The 14,009-nt window shown below is 39.5% G+C and overlaps 1 protein-coding gene across 2 annotated transcripts in view; it reads left to right on the forward strand.

The window, feature by feature from the left end:
• Positions 1–14,009, forward strand: part of LOC123958845 (protein kinase C-binding protein NELL1-like) — a 282,963-nt gene that overhangs the window by 224,100 nt on the left and 44,854 nt on the right. The window lies entirely within an intron of this gene.

Genomic DNA, 14,009 nt, shown 5'->3' on the forward strand with positions numbered 1-14,009 from the left:
TTAGTACACTCCAGCCTAATAGCTAAGGCACTTGTTGGTCTTCAAAAAATGACAACAGGGACAGTCAATGGTTAAATCAAAGTGGAAAAGTGCTTCAATAAAATAAAAATAAATCCTGAACTGGATACTTAACTCAGCATAGTGCAGCATTTCATAAGCAATAATTTGGCCACAGTTTTTTAGACATCTAGGTAACATATCTTCTGAACAGCATTTCAAGGACTATATCAACGCAGTTAACACCTGCTTTATGTAACCTGGTAATCTGTAAAATCTCTAATAATAATTTTATTTATATAGCGCTTTTTTAAACACACAGTTACACAGTTCTCCAGATATGGTCGAATACAAATATGCAAATACAAGTATGCATCCTTACATACAACCATACACACCACCATACATAATGCATACATAGATACACATACATATGCAAAATACAAAGACAAGATTAACATACAGCCAAAATAAACAAACTTATGAGAGAGTGTTTATAAGAATCCTAACCTGTAGAAATGAGTTTTCAGCAGCAGACAACAACAGATTGACTATTCCAGAGTTTAGGAGCTACAACCAAACAACTAGTATTTGTCAACAGCCTAGTTGCTGCATTTTGCACTAGGTGAAGACGGGCTAAAGAGGACTGAGCAATGCAAGTAAAGAGCGGGTTACAGTAGTGTAAACGAGAAAAGATTACAGTATGTACTAGAAGTTCAATGTTTTCAGCCGATAATATAGCTTAGATTTTAGCAATAGCTCTCAACTGGAATAAACAAGACTGAATGAGCTTAGTTAAATGGGGTTCAAAGTTCAAATGTTGGTCAAACAGAATACCAAGATTCTTGAGGCGGTCTTGATATTGCTAGCTAGCTAGGAGGCCAATATAGTGACCTGGCCTCCTTTGTGAAACAATCAAGGCTGATCATAAGGAGCTCATTTTTGTCAGAATTAGAGATAGAGGAAATTTTCAGACATCCAGAAGTTTATAGCTGAAGCTAGTACGTAAACTTTATTTGTATAGCCTTTTTCGTGACAGTCACAAAGTGCTTCACAACAATATTAACATTTAAGGAACAAAAACAGATAAAGCGAATAACGGATAAGATAAAATGATCACCCGAGCCACCTGAAGTGAGCTATAAAACAGCCTGTGATAAAAATAAATAATTGCGCATCATCTAGTAAGATACATGATAAATATGCAGTAAGTGGTAAAATAATTCACAATTAATACATAGCAGGTAAAAGAATCTGGTGCATGCAGGTTAACCAAATGCATGTTTAAACAAGTGTGTCTTTAGCTGCTTTTTGAAGGAATCTACAGAAGAGTCCTGATGTTTTAAATCAACGGCAGGAGTTCAGAGGCATGATACACCTGTAAAGCACAGTGACTTACAACATATGGTGATTAAAAGTGAATCAAGCTTTGTATAACCCCTACTGGTCCATTTCAAGGTTTCAGCTTTGGTCAAATGTGTCTAAAAACAAACATCCTGCCATTTAAAGTAAGTTTTGAAAGTTCTTGAACATGCTGATATAACAACCTTGAGATGTTACTTAGTTTCAGTAGCTTGTCACAATCAAGATGTCTGGCCAATTAACATTGGCCTTTGGCTTGAACTAGCCATTTGTATTGTAGGCCAATTCAAAATAGGCATCTTTAAAAAAAACTCTGTGAGCAAGTTATTGAATAACATCAGTCAATGCTCTTCATTTTTATAACAAGAGTGACTTATTGCTGTTTTATTATACCAAAATTAGTTCCCATTCAGGGGAAGCTGCACTGTGTTAAATGACTCCTTTATCAAACTGAAAATTGCATTTATGCTTGTTTACAAGTTACATGAAAAGCACTTGCAGTGGCATTTGTTAGTGAATATTTGTGGAGAGTTGTGTGGCTGTTTACATGCCCTCTGACATTCTTAGGTGTATATGTGTGCACATGCAACCTTCAAATTTGACTCTCTGGTTATGTGTCCACTCAGCCAAGTACTGTATGAACTATATTTAACTGTATATTTACACTGAAGGCTGCCCAGTGGGACTTTGGCAGCAGGTTTGGGGCAGCTGAAGCAGGACAGTCAACAGCAGTTCATCTAAGCCTGTTATAGAGTCTGGGGAGACTCATTAGAGCATTCGCAGCTTCTACAAGCCAGAGGAGAGTCACAGCTCGTGCTCCCTGATGTACAACAGATATCAGTAGGGTCCATCATCAGAGCTGCAGAAACAGGAGCATCATCCAGGGAGCTGGACTCCCCTGTTCACACACTGGAGCCAGTGAGGTGAAGAGAGGGAAACACACAGTGTGTATTCAGTTTTCTAAAGCTCTGTGATGCAAGATCTTTTTCCTTGATATTAGGGTTGTGTTTTTATTAACATTAAGAGTAATGTATGTAACATTGCAATTTTTAAATCATTTAGCCAATGTGCAGATAGGCAGAACATTGTAGCACACAAGTTTTTGAATGTCAACCATTGAAATTTAATACTGGATTTAGTTTGCAGAGGTGGGTAGTAACGAGTTACATTTACTCCGTTATATGTACTCAAGTAACCTTTTTATATTTGTCAGTAGTTTTATTGCATCATACTTTTACTCTTATTTGAGTAGTTTTTAAGAGAAAAATCATTACTTTCACATATACATTCATCATGCTACTTCGCTACTTCAGTCAAGCATCCACATGACTCTGTTAGAGAAGAATAATGGTTGAAGCTACAGCATGGTAGTATGGCTTTCAAATGGTGCTAGCAGCTAATATCTAGGCTACAGATTCAAATTTAGCGCAACGTGCAGCCAAGCCCGTCTCATCCCAGGGCATCTGATACAGATGCCTTGTCAGGATTTCTCAAAGCATCGGTATCTGACGCCCTGAGATGAGACCGTGTTGGTGCAGCGGGTTTCGGCCGTGAAGTCAGTAGGCCACACCGTGCTGACACTGAGCTGACAGAGAGCAGTGTCTGTTGAGTTAATGCTAATGTTTAATAGTAAATAGCTACACGCAGTGTATCATGCATAAAAAACTGCTCCTGCTTTCTGCCTTAAAGTAAATATTCAAGCTGACAGTGTAGAAGCAGTTTACATTTAACTAGTCATGCTTATTAGTGTAGCCTGATGAAGACAGACCAAATTAGGCACATAAAAAAGACAAACTACTCTTAAGGGTTTTTTTTCTTAAGTTACTCACTACTCAATTGTTTTAGTAAATACTTTTGTACTCGAGTAGTTATTTTGATGGCCACTTTTACTTCTATTTGAGTACTTCTTTTTGCAAAGTAATAGTACTTTTACTTAAAGAGGTGGTATTTTGCTATTTGGCTTTTTCCCCTCTCCTTTAATGAGTTATATACCTTTTTTGTGCATGTAATAGGTTTGCAAAGTGAAAAAGCCCAAAGTCCAGCCCAAAGGGAGTTCACATCTCCCACAGAACTCTGAACTGCCTGAAAACAGCTCGTTTGTAGTCCAGTCGCTTCCCTTTGGATGAAAGCTAAATGCGCCTCATAACGCTCGCCAAGCGGCTAGTCCGACACGCCCTCAAAAACACTGAGCTTCAGCACATAGCTCTCCTCTCCCTTCCACACACTAGCTACCCTCCAGGTAGTCAATGGATTTAAAGTTGTTACTGTGATATAGAGACAGAGCTCAGTTAAACTTTATGGATGAAAGATACATTTGTTACAGATTAATAACTCACCACTCTGAAACTCTTGCTCCAGTCCATGTTGCTAAGCTGGTCGGCAACATGTTCAGCTGAACCGAAGCCTTGTTTACGGGCTTCTTACCGATCCGCCCTTCTCTGCTTCTGATTGGCGAGTAGTCCTTAGGAAGGAACTGCGCATGTGCAACTCCCAACAAAGATCATTTAGAGACAAGATGTATCGCTCCATAGCTAAAACAAAGTGTTCAACACAGGGTGAAAAGAGGAGCTGCAGCAATGTGCTGTATGACAAAAAAGATGGTGTTTTTTTTGAAAATTAAACCATTTAAACCTGTTCTGGTACAACCCCTAAATAGGATTTTGAACCTGAAAATGAGCATAATACCACCTCTTTAAGTACAGTTTTTGGCTACTCTACCCACCTCTGCAGATTAGATTTATTATTTTTTAACCCAAACTCCAATGGATTTATAGTCCAACAGTAACTATTAAAGCATTATAACAAGACTTGTGAGACAAGGTGGAAATCATAGCCATGCCCATTAAAAACAGTTTTTCAGTGGGGGGGTGCGGGACACCGCGGAGGACAGACTGATTCTTACTGCTGAATCATTAATCGCTTTAATAGCTAATCCCTGATGCTCTGCATGATCCATGATGATAGAGAAATATAGAAATTAATGTCAATAAAGCATGCTGTTAATATTTTAGAGACCCCCAAAATATCACAAATCAACAACCAGAGTAGTGGAGATTCAGCCAAACTAATGGGAAAATAAATTAAAATCGCAGAAAAAATAGAGACTGCTGCATGATAATAATTTTAATTTACTTTTTTCTTCTGAAGAATAAACAAGACTAAGAATCTCACCAAGCAATCCATGATGCAGTTAAGTCAGTACTCAAAAAGTAGAGTTTTTGCAGCCCCACTCATGTCTAGAGCTCAATTTGTAAATAAAGAGATCCCATGAGCTCGGAAGCCCTTTCATGTAATTTTCATAACTGTGTGCTTATGGTTGGCTGCTGTCCAAGAGATGGGAATATCATTATGCTTAAGTGGACTTTGATTTTCCAAACTACTTAAACACGATCTCAATAACCTTCTAGCTAAATATGTTGCATCATGGGATATCAGTCACTGTGAAGGAGCCATCACCAGATGAGACCAGTCCTAATAGGCAACCTCAGTGATGGTTCTACCAACACAGAACAACTGCAGCTTACGAGCCTGGAACCTCTGTAAAATGCAATTTTTTTTGTTTGTCCGTTGATTTTCTAAAACCTGATGTAGAATGTAGTTCTATTCACAACCTGCTTGAGAGTCCCTAAAATTCCCAGTTAAAGTTTAAAACCAAAATCTAGAATGCTGGTTTGAGCACCTTTTGTGATATTTTAATCATATTTTAATTTATTTTACAGAGGTCAAATTAAAACAGAGTTCATTTTGACCCTCTTGCCATGTTCAAATATGATTTCTCACCCATTAAGTCACGCTCTGTGTCTGCACTGCAGCTCATCACCGTGACAGCTAATAATGTTGTCATTAGAAGGACAGGACAGAAGAAAGCATGTCAGTCAATGATTAGCGAAGGAAAGTGTGTCATGTCATGCTGCAGGTGGACGTGTGTGTGTGTGAGAGTGATAGATGGAGTCAGTGCAAGGGGCCAGCTATAAATTACTAGAAGGAAATCAAGAAGAGGAAAATGAGGCAGAGGGTAAAAGCAAAGACAACAATAGAGGAAAGAGACAGAAAACGACAGGAGAAGGAAAAAGAAGTAGGTGTTTTCAACTGCACCCACCCACCTCAACCCTTCTGTAACGCAGGCGGCAGGTAGGAGGCAGGTCTAGGAGAGATCAATGCAATTTGCAAAGTGCCTTCCACACAGTTTCTGTCACTGGATTATCTCCAGGCTCATTCTAGACACACACACACACACACACACACACACACACACACACACACACACACACACCTGCAGACAATATACAACCTGACAGTAGTGGTACCTCCACATTTATAACTCTGGATCTCACGGTCAGTGTGCAAATGCTGGAACAAAGTATCTAGAGAGAAATGTCTCAAACAATGTTTAGAATATGAATTATGGAATATAAATACATGGAAATTACTGAACATGGTGGAAAGCCTCTTCTTCATGCTGGAATATGAAATACACTATGGTAAATGGACACCAGAACAGAGCATGTGGGCGCCTTGACATTACACCCATGCATGATTATTCAACACGTCATAAACCATGGACATTAATCCGCTGCTGTAACAGCCTCCACTCTTCTGGGAAGTCTAAGGAACCCCGTTGCAAGGATTTGCTCCCATTAAGAGCATTAGTGAGGTTGGGCACTGACTTTGGGCAATTAGGTTTTAATTCATTCAAGTTGTTGGATGGGGTTGAGGTCAGGGATCTGTGCAGACCAGTCAAGTTCATTCACATTAAACATTTTTTTGTAAATTTGTGTACTGGGGATTCTTATGTTGACACAGGAAAGGTGCCTCTCCCAAACAGTTGGCAGACAAGTGCAAATAAGGGGTCTGTCACAAACAATGAGATGCACTCCCAGACCAAACATACATGGACGTGCCCACATATTTTTGGACATATAGTGTAGCTAATGTATGATCATCCATTATATAGAGACCACTCATGACAGTTTCAATCATACTCACTGATATTTGTCAGGAGCAGGTCAGAAAATTCTGTTTTTTTTTTAATAATATCATTATAACTTCCTACATCTTACCTATTCTATTCTGGCCAATTAGTATTATGCGAAAAGGGAGTTGGAGAAATCGGCCTCTATTTTCCCCTCCCCCTGAGATCTCATTACCGTGTGATGGCGACAGTGTTGGCCAATCGACCTGTGCCTCCCATTTCATTCCCCTCATACATCACCGCGGCACTCTAAGGAATAAGGGAATTAGTCTGAATACAACTGCAGCACATCAGCCTGTCCCTGCTAATGTTAATAAGGCAAAGGTGTGTTTAGCCAGCCTTGAGCAATGAGTCCATAGTAGACGGGACAAAATCAGGTTTTGAAACAGAGACTATGTGATTAACTTGACATGTTAAAAGCTAAATAGGTGATGAACACCCTTGAGTGACAATGGCTTATTTCCTTAACGTTTTCAACAATTCCACTGCGGCACTTGAAATGGTTTACAAGAAAGAGCTTTTTACTTGCACAGATATAATTTGACCTTTTGCATTTGTTGTGAGGAGGACGACAAGGACCACTACAGCTGTGGCTTTGCATACTCAATGACTTTAAACTCTAAATTTCAATATATTTTTTTTTAACAAACCTTAATAAATACCAACATCTCCCTGAATGTTCAGCAACCTCTGTAGAGTGAGACTGGACTGTTGCTGTTTAGCTATGATTTAAGTGGAAGAACCCACAGCACTGAGTTTCTGTTACTGAAAATACATCATGTCTGCTTACATTATAGGTCTGTGGGTGTACAGATTTGTATCTACAATTAATCCCCCTCTGTTAGATTGTCGATGCAAAAATGCAGCTCTAGAAAGATGCTCACACTTGTTGATTCTGGTTGAATGACAATATCATCTTGTGGTCCCCAACAGAAAAATTACAGCTTTGGTCTTCTTTATTTTTTTATACTTAGTTTTCCCGACAAGCAACCTAGTGTGGTCGTGTGAATAATGGCTGTCTCTCTCTCACCTCACATCTCATTTCTATTACAGCAGAGTAATTATGGCTAATATTGTTGCTACAGCAATGCCATGCCCTTTCGGTGACTGTTAGCGACACAATGGATTTGCCTGCTGCTGATATTATGCAAACAGACAATAGATGGAGAAGTGCTGCTATTGTAGTGGCTCATTCTTTTCAGGCTGCTGCAGACAGCTGTTTAAAAACACAATTTAAAATCTTAAGTTTAAAATGACTGTATTCATCTCTGCTTGAGATATTTTCCAATCCAAAATGTTACACACAACTACGCTGGATAAACCTAGCTTGTTAGTGCACATGGTAATCACATGCTCAACTTCAAATTTAACTCCATATCTGCAAGGTACCCAGCACCTAGCAGGCCTGCAGCTGACCCCCAGGCTGCCTGCTGTGACTGGGCTGATTGCAAAGGCACATAAAGAAAGGCCTCCATCTCAAGAGCCCATTTTACTGCTATTGATTGTCTGGGCTGACAGGAACTGAGAAGAAATGAGGGGTTAAGACTCTCTCTACCTTAACTTACTCTTTCTTCCTCCATTCCTCTCTCTTTATCTCCCCCCTCCTTTTATATTGTAATTCTTGTAGGGAGAAAAAAGACTACCATTATGTCATGTCCCTCAGAGCACAATAAATAAGCCACAATAGTTCAATCGGAGCACGGCCTAACATTATAGATCAGCATTGTTCCCACTGCCAGCCTAATGATCGTCAGCCTATTGCAGAGCCTTTGTCGGCAGCAGAATGAGTGAGCTAATCTTGTTAATGGTCCGTTTCATTCCCTTGGACTGGTTTGTATAGACAAAGGGGTTTTAAATAGAGAGGATTTGAGTAGCGAGTCTAAACAGCAGCTCAGAGGACAAAGACATTGACTCGTGCTTTTCTCATCTTGCTATGAGAGCTAATCACAGAGGAATCGCGTTAGAACCAGCTAGCAGCAAGCAGTGAAACCCAGGCTAATGTATTCTGAGAGATGGAGGGCGGGGGGTGTTTGCTGCAGGGAGGAGAGAGGGAGAGAGTGAGAAGTGAGAGGGGAGGGGGTTGGGGTGTTTGATTCAGCCTTCATTTCCCCTACAAGTCTGAGGCATTTAATTTTCTGTTTACATAATTATTGCTCCCCTTCATCCTTTTATGATAGGAACAACACATTTAGCGGTTTCTCTGCTGTGTAGTTCTCTGCTAGAGGGCACAGTGTTTTACAACATTTAATTGGGTGAAAACCACAGTATCTGAAGCTATGATTAATTGCAAATGTGGAAAAAAATGTACCAAAAAAAAAACATGTAGTACTGTGTTTTTAAGCTTTGTAGCAATTATCATTTGAGGCAATTATTTTTAGTCTGTGCCCTGCTGTTAGATGTAGCTGCTGTGCAGCAAAGAGAAAAATTATCTCTTGTGTTCAGCTGTATCAGATCCATTCTTGTAATGGAATTCTTGTTATTTAATGCACCCGGCAAAAAATCTAGCGTGCTGTCCTAATTCTATCTTCTCCGTTGTGTTTTTTGTCTTCAATCAGTCTTGCATCAGTGATACTCTGCAGAATTAAATCTGTCCAAATAATACTTTTTGTTTAACATGGAGATGCTTGTCAGTGATACTAGTTATTAAATTCTAGCGTTTTCTGCAACGGCAATGCTAAAGCATTTTAATAGTACTTTGTAATATGTATTACTTTACTGTTAGAGCTGTAGACATGAGATATGGACTCCCTTATGATCCCTTAAATTGAAGCTTTATTTTTTTCTTTATCACAGATTATGGTCTTAGTGTGGACTATTTAAGGAGATTGTTGAAGGCTTGTGGAGGTTTAAGCAACCTGGACTTGGTATCTCCTGTAAATGTTACTGATGTCATATAATTTGCATTTATCTGCAAATTAAAGAAAACACAAAAACACTTACTGCATTTGTGGGTGTTATTAAACAATGAAAGACGAGCAGTGCGATATAACACACCACATGTAATTTCACAAACACCTAAAATAAAACATTCATTAGTTTCATTTTAAAATAGAGATACTGGAAAAAGGAAGTTATTCTGATTAGACCCTTCGTCAATTTCTATGTTTTTATGCAGTAGTCTGCCCTCCATTCTCAAGTCATTCAATAGCAGCTAGGCTCTATTGAGTTAGGAAATCTTTATATACTTTAAAAGTGAATAAAAATAATTGACAACTTGCCTTAATAGGAACAAGTGTACAACACTGGGTATGTGTAGATGTCATGATAAATAATACATTAGTTTATCTGTTGATAAATTTGTGCTCAGCATCTCATGTTAGCTTAATTTCTCTAGATGATTTCTCCCTTGTTCAATAAACTGAAAATTCAAGGAAAATACATTTTGCTCAGCACCAAATGCGTCACACTCATCATTCTCTAAATTACAGGAAATTTAATTTACAACCTGCATTAATAGCATAAAGAAATTCACCTGGTACATAGCTGCAGCATAAAAAAGCCTGTTTTCAAACAGAGACGGGGTATCGACTGGGAGTGAAAAGCACAAAGCCTAGAGGCTCTGGGCTCCAAAACACTTTAGTTCAAATCTGTGGGCCCTGACTGATTTATGGCAGGCTGTAGGCTACACAAACACACACAGACACACACATAAATAACATATAGACAAGTAGAGGAAATAACTGACTAAGAAAAACACTTTGCAACTTAAACTTGTATAGTCCAATAATGTTTACTCACAGCCATTGCTGGAGGTTTTACTTTTAAAAGGTAATCCATTAGTAATAACTTCTTTCTTAAATTTGGAGTTGCATAGTTGAGTAGCGTATTGACATTACACTTCTTTTTAGTTACTTTAAAAGTGACAACGTTAAAACTTGAGACTTCAAAACATTTAAGTCTCAAGACGTGAGGCAGCTCCTTCTTCTCTGAGTCCTAACTAATACTTACTTGTCTGTACATCTATGGGTACATTGCAAACAAGAACTGCTAATAGCTAATTGTGCATTCTTTTGTGCATTTGCCAAAATGTAAACAAATATGGACTAAAATGAATACCACAAACAATAATAGGAGTTACAAAATCAATTATAACGTTGGTACTCAGGAGTACTCAGGGGGTGTGTGTGTGTGTGTGTGTGTGTATAATAAATATATACACCCACCCACCAATTGCCAAATGTCATTCGGACTGGACAAGAACTCAATGGGACTGTGGAAAACAAGTCTGGAAGCCAACTCAAAGCCAATTTCACAAGTCACCATCAAGTGCGGATCATCACAAAGACTGGCTACTGATACATGGATGACATCAAGCTGTATGCCAGGAATGATCTACAGCAACGACATTGGAATGTCATTCGGACTGGACAAGTGTTGGACGCATGGTATCAAAAAGAGGGGGTTGAACTACCAGAAGGCCACATTGCAGATGTTCAGGACGGCTACAAATACCTTGGGTCCCGCAAGCTAACGCAAACCATGAAGAGGCAGCAAGGAAGTCCACCACTGTCAAATACCTGCAAAGAGAAGAAGAACAAGATCCGAGACATTAACACATACACCTTGCCAGTCATCAGATACACCGCTGGTATAATAAACTGGCCAAAGGAGGAGAAAGAGACAACTGACCTCACAATGCATGGAGGGTTTCACCCCAAAATCCAGCACCCTGAGTGTACAGGAACAACTGCCATGAGTATGGGCTGGAAGTCCCAAGGTCAAAATGGAAGACACCTCCTAAGGTAGATGAGAATGACCGAGCTAAGATCCTGTGGGACTTCAAGATCCAGACAAACTGGTGATGGCTAACCAACCAGACATCATGTTGATCGACAAACAGCAGAAGAAGGCTGCAGTGATAGATGTGGCAATCCCAAGCGACAACATCATCATGAAGAAGGAACACAAGAAGCTCAAAAAATACCAAGGGTTGAAAGAGGAGCTAGAAAAGATGTGGAAAGTAAGAGCAACAGTGGTGCCAGTGGTAATCGGAGCACTGGGGGCTGTGACCCCCAAACTGGGAGAGCGGCTACAGCAGATTCCAGGTACAACATCAGAGGTCTCTGTCCAGAAGAGTGCAGTCCTAGGAACAGCTAAGATACTGACAGAACCCTCAAACTCCCAGGCCTCTGGTAGAGGACCCGAGCTTGAGGATGACACACACCACCCCACAAGGAGGGTGAGAGGGGGATATATTTTTTTTATTTTATTTGAGAGATAGAACAGTGGATGGCAACAGGGAAATGAGGAAGAGAGAAGGGGGGCAACACACAGTAAAGGGCCGGAGGCTGGGGTAGAACCCGGGCCGCTGCAGTAAGGACTCCGCCTTGGGGCGGGCGCTCTACCAAATGAGCTAACCACACCCAAGCTTACTGCATTTAATACTGTAGCATGTTACAACAATAAAATTAATCCAACAGTGTAATGCAGTGGACGGCAATAGGCGGCCCACGGTACAGATTACTTTAATAAAAGAAATAATAATTACAGTGGCTGGTACTTAAACTGATCTCAGTCATGACAGCAAAAGTTACACACATAATCACTTCCTGTTAAGTGATTGTGCCTACAAAATAAAAGCGCGAGAACATATTTGCAGCAGTACTTTATGTCATGTTTAAGTGAGAGCTTGATTTCCTCTGCCTGGAGATACTGGGGACACGAAAATAAGCGTCCATAGGTTGATGTGGACCAATCGCCGTGATGTACACACCCCTAATCACGCTTAATTGTAATATGTATTACGATCTCTACATAATACATTTTTTGACAAAGCAAAATACTAGTTCAGCACGTGAGCATTGTACACACAACCTTCTGAACAGGAGTCCTGTGCACTACCAACTGAGCTAATCGCACACATAGTAAATGTGAATATAAGTGGTCAATTGACTATGTTCTGGCCCACCGTCTAATGACTTGATGCCAGACTTATTTGCCGATGCCTGGTGTATTGTATAATAATGTAACACGGACATTATTGGCTGCATAGAGAGTACTTTACTTGTACATACCTTGTGTGTGTGTGTGGATATATACATACACAGTACTTTTTTATTGTTCCGTCTCTGCAATTATGTGTAAAGCATCCTTGGGTCTCGTGAAAGGCGCTATATAAATATAAGTTGTTATTATTATTTTAATGCATTTTAATGACTTAGTTTTAATAGTGTTATACTGGTACTTGTAAGTAAAACATCTGAATACTTCTTCCACCACTGGCTAATTACAACTCAATACAAAGTTAAGCTGAGGCTGATGGGAATATCCCTAGTTTTGCAGGTATTTATTCATAGACCACAATATAAGCCAAATTAAAATTGTGACTTGAAGATGAAGTTGTTAGGAGCCATTATCAAGGGTTCATGAATACATGTGCAAAATTACATGGCACACCATTACACATTTGTCAAGATATTTCAGTCTGGAACAATGGGGTGGACATAAATACAAAGCCCTTCAGAGACCTGCCGCTAGCGTATCTTAAAAAGGTTAAACCAGAGGTCACAGAGGAAGAAACACGGGATTGTGTGTTGAGGATAGTGTGTTGACGAAGTGAAAGAAATTAATCAGCAGCCATCTCCTTTCAGGATGATGTGACAGTTTCTGTTCTCTTCACTTGCTTTTAATAACACCTGCTGCTCCTTCTGATAAGGCTTCCACCTGCATGGGACACACACACACACACACACACACATATATGCATACAAATCCACTTACATCCCCATCTCATCCGTAGCCTCTTTTAAAGCAGATTTCTCAGCTGTCACTTCCATCATTTTTCTTCTCTTATCATCCATCAACCTCTCATACATCCTCTGTCTCTTCCATGTGTCTGTCAGGGCAACAGTGACAGGTCTAGTATTCAGTCATATTTTAAAGGCTTTTTTTTTGCTTGATATTTATGTTAAGTAATTTTGTAGAGAATTAATTAGTGTGGAAGCAAAAAGTTTTTATGAGATTTTCCCTTCCTTCCTTTCAGAGAAGAGAGAGACTACTGCTGCATAAAGCCACATTTGCTGATATAATTACATTTTACTCACCACTTGCATTTACAAGAGTTGGACATAGCCCAGCAAAATCTAAATCATGTTTACAGTAAGTTTGGATAATGACTAATGTTCTCCTTGTTTTTCCACTTAAAATAAGAACATATGGTTACATTTTTCTACACAATTAATCTGATCATGTGATGAAGTTAGTTTTAAATCTGGATCTAACAGGGTCACTTTTTCCCAATATACAGTGAGGAAAATAAGTATTTGAACACCCTGCTATTTTGCAAGTTCTCCCACTTAGAAATCATGGAGGGGTCTGAAATTGTCATCGTAGGTGCATGTCCACTGTGAGAGACATAATCTAAAAAGAAAAATCCAGAAATCACAATGTATGATTTTTTAACTATTTATTTGTATGATACAGCTGCAAATAAGTATTTGAACACCTGAGAAAATCAATGTTAATATTTGGTACAGTAGCCTTTGTTTGCAATTACAGAGGTCAAACGTTTCCTGTAGTTTTTCACCAGGTTTGCACACACTGCAGGAGGGATTTTGGCCCACTCCTCCACACAGATCTTCTCTAGATCAGTCAGGTTTCTGGGCTGTCGCTGAGAAACACGGAGTTTGAGCTCCCTCCAAAGATTCTCTATTGGGTTTAGGTCTGGAGACTGGCTAGG

This window comes from Micropterus dolomieu, linkage group LG20 (genome assembly GCF_021292245.1).
Source record: "Micropterus dolomieu isolate WLL.071019.BEF.003 ecotype Adirondacks linkage group LG20, ASM2129224v1, whole genome shotgun sequence".
In the NCBI taxonomy this organism is placed as follows: Eukaryota; Metazoa; Chordata; class Actinopteri; order Centrarchiformes; family Centrarchidae; genus Micropterus; species Micropterus dolomieu.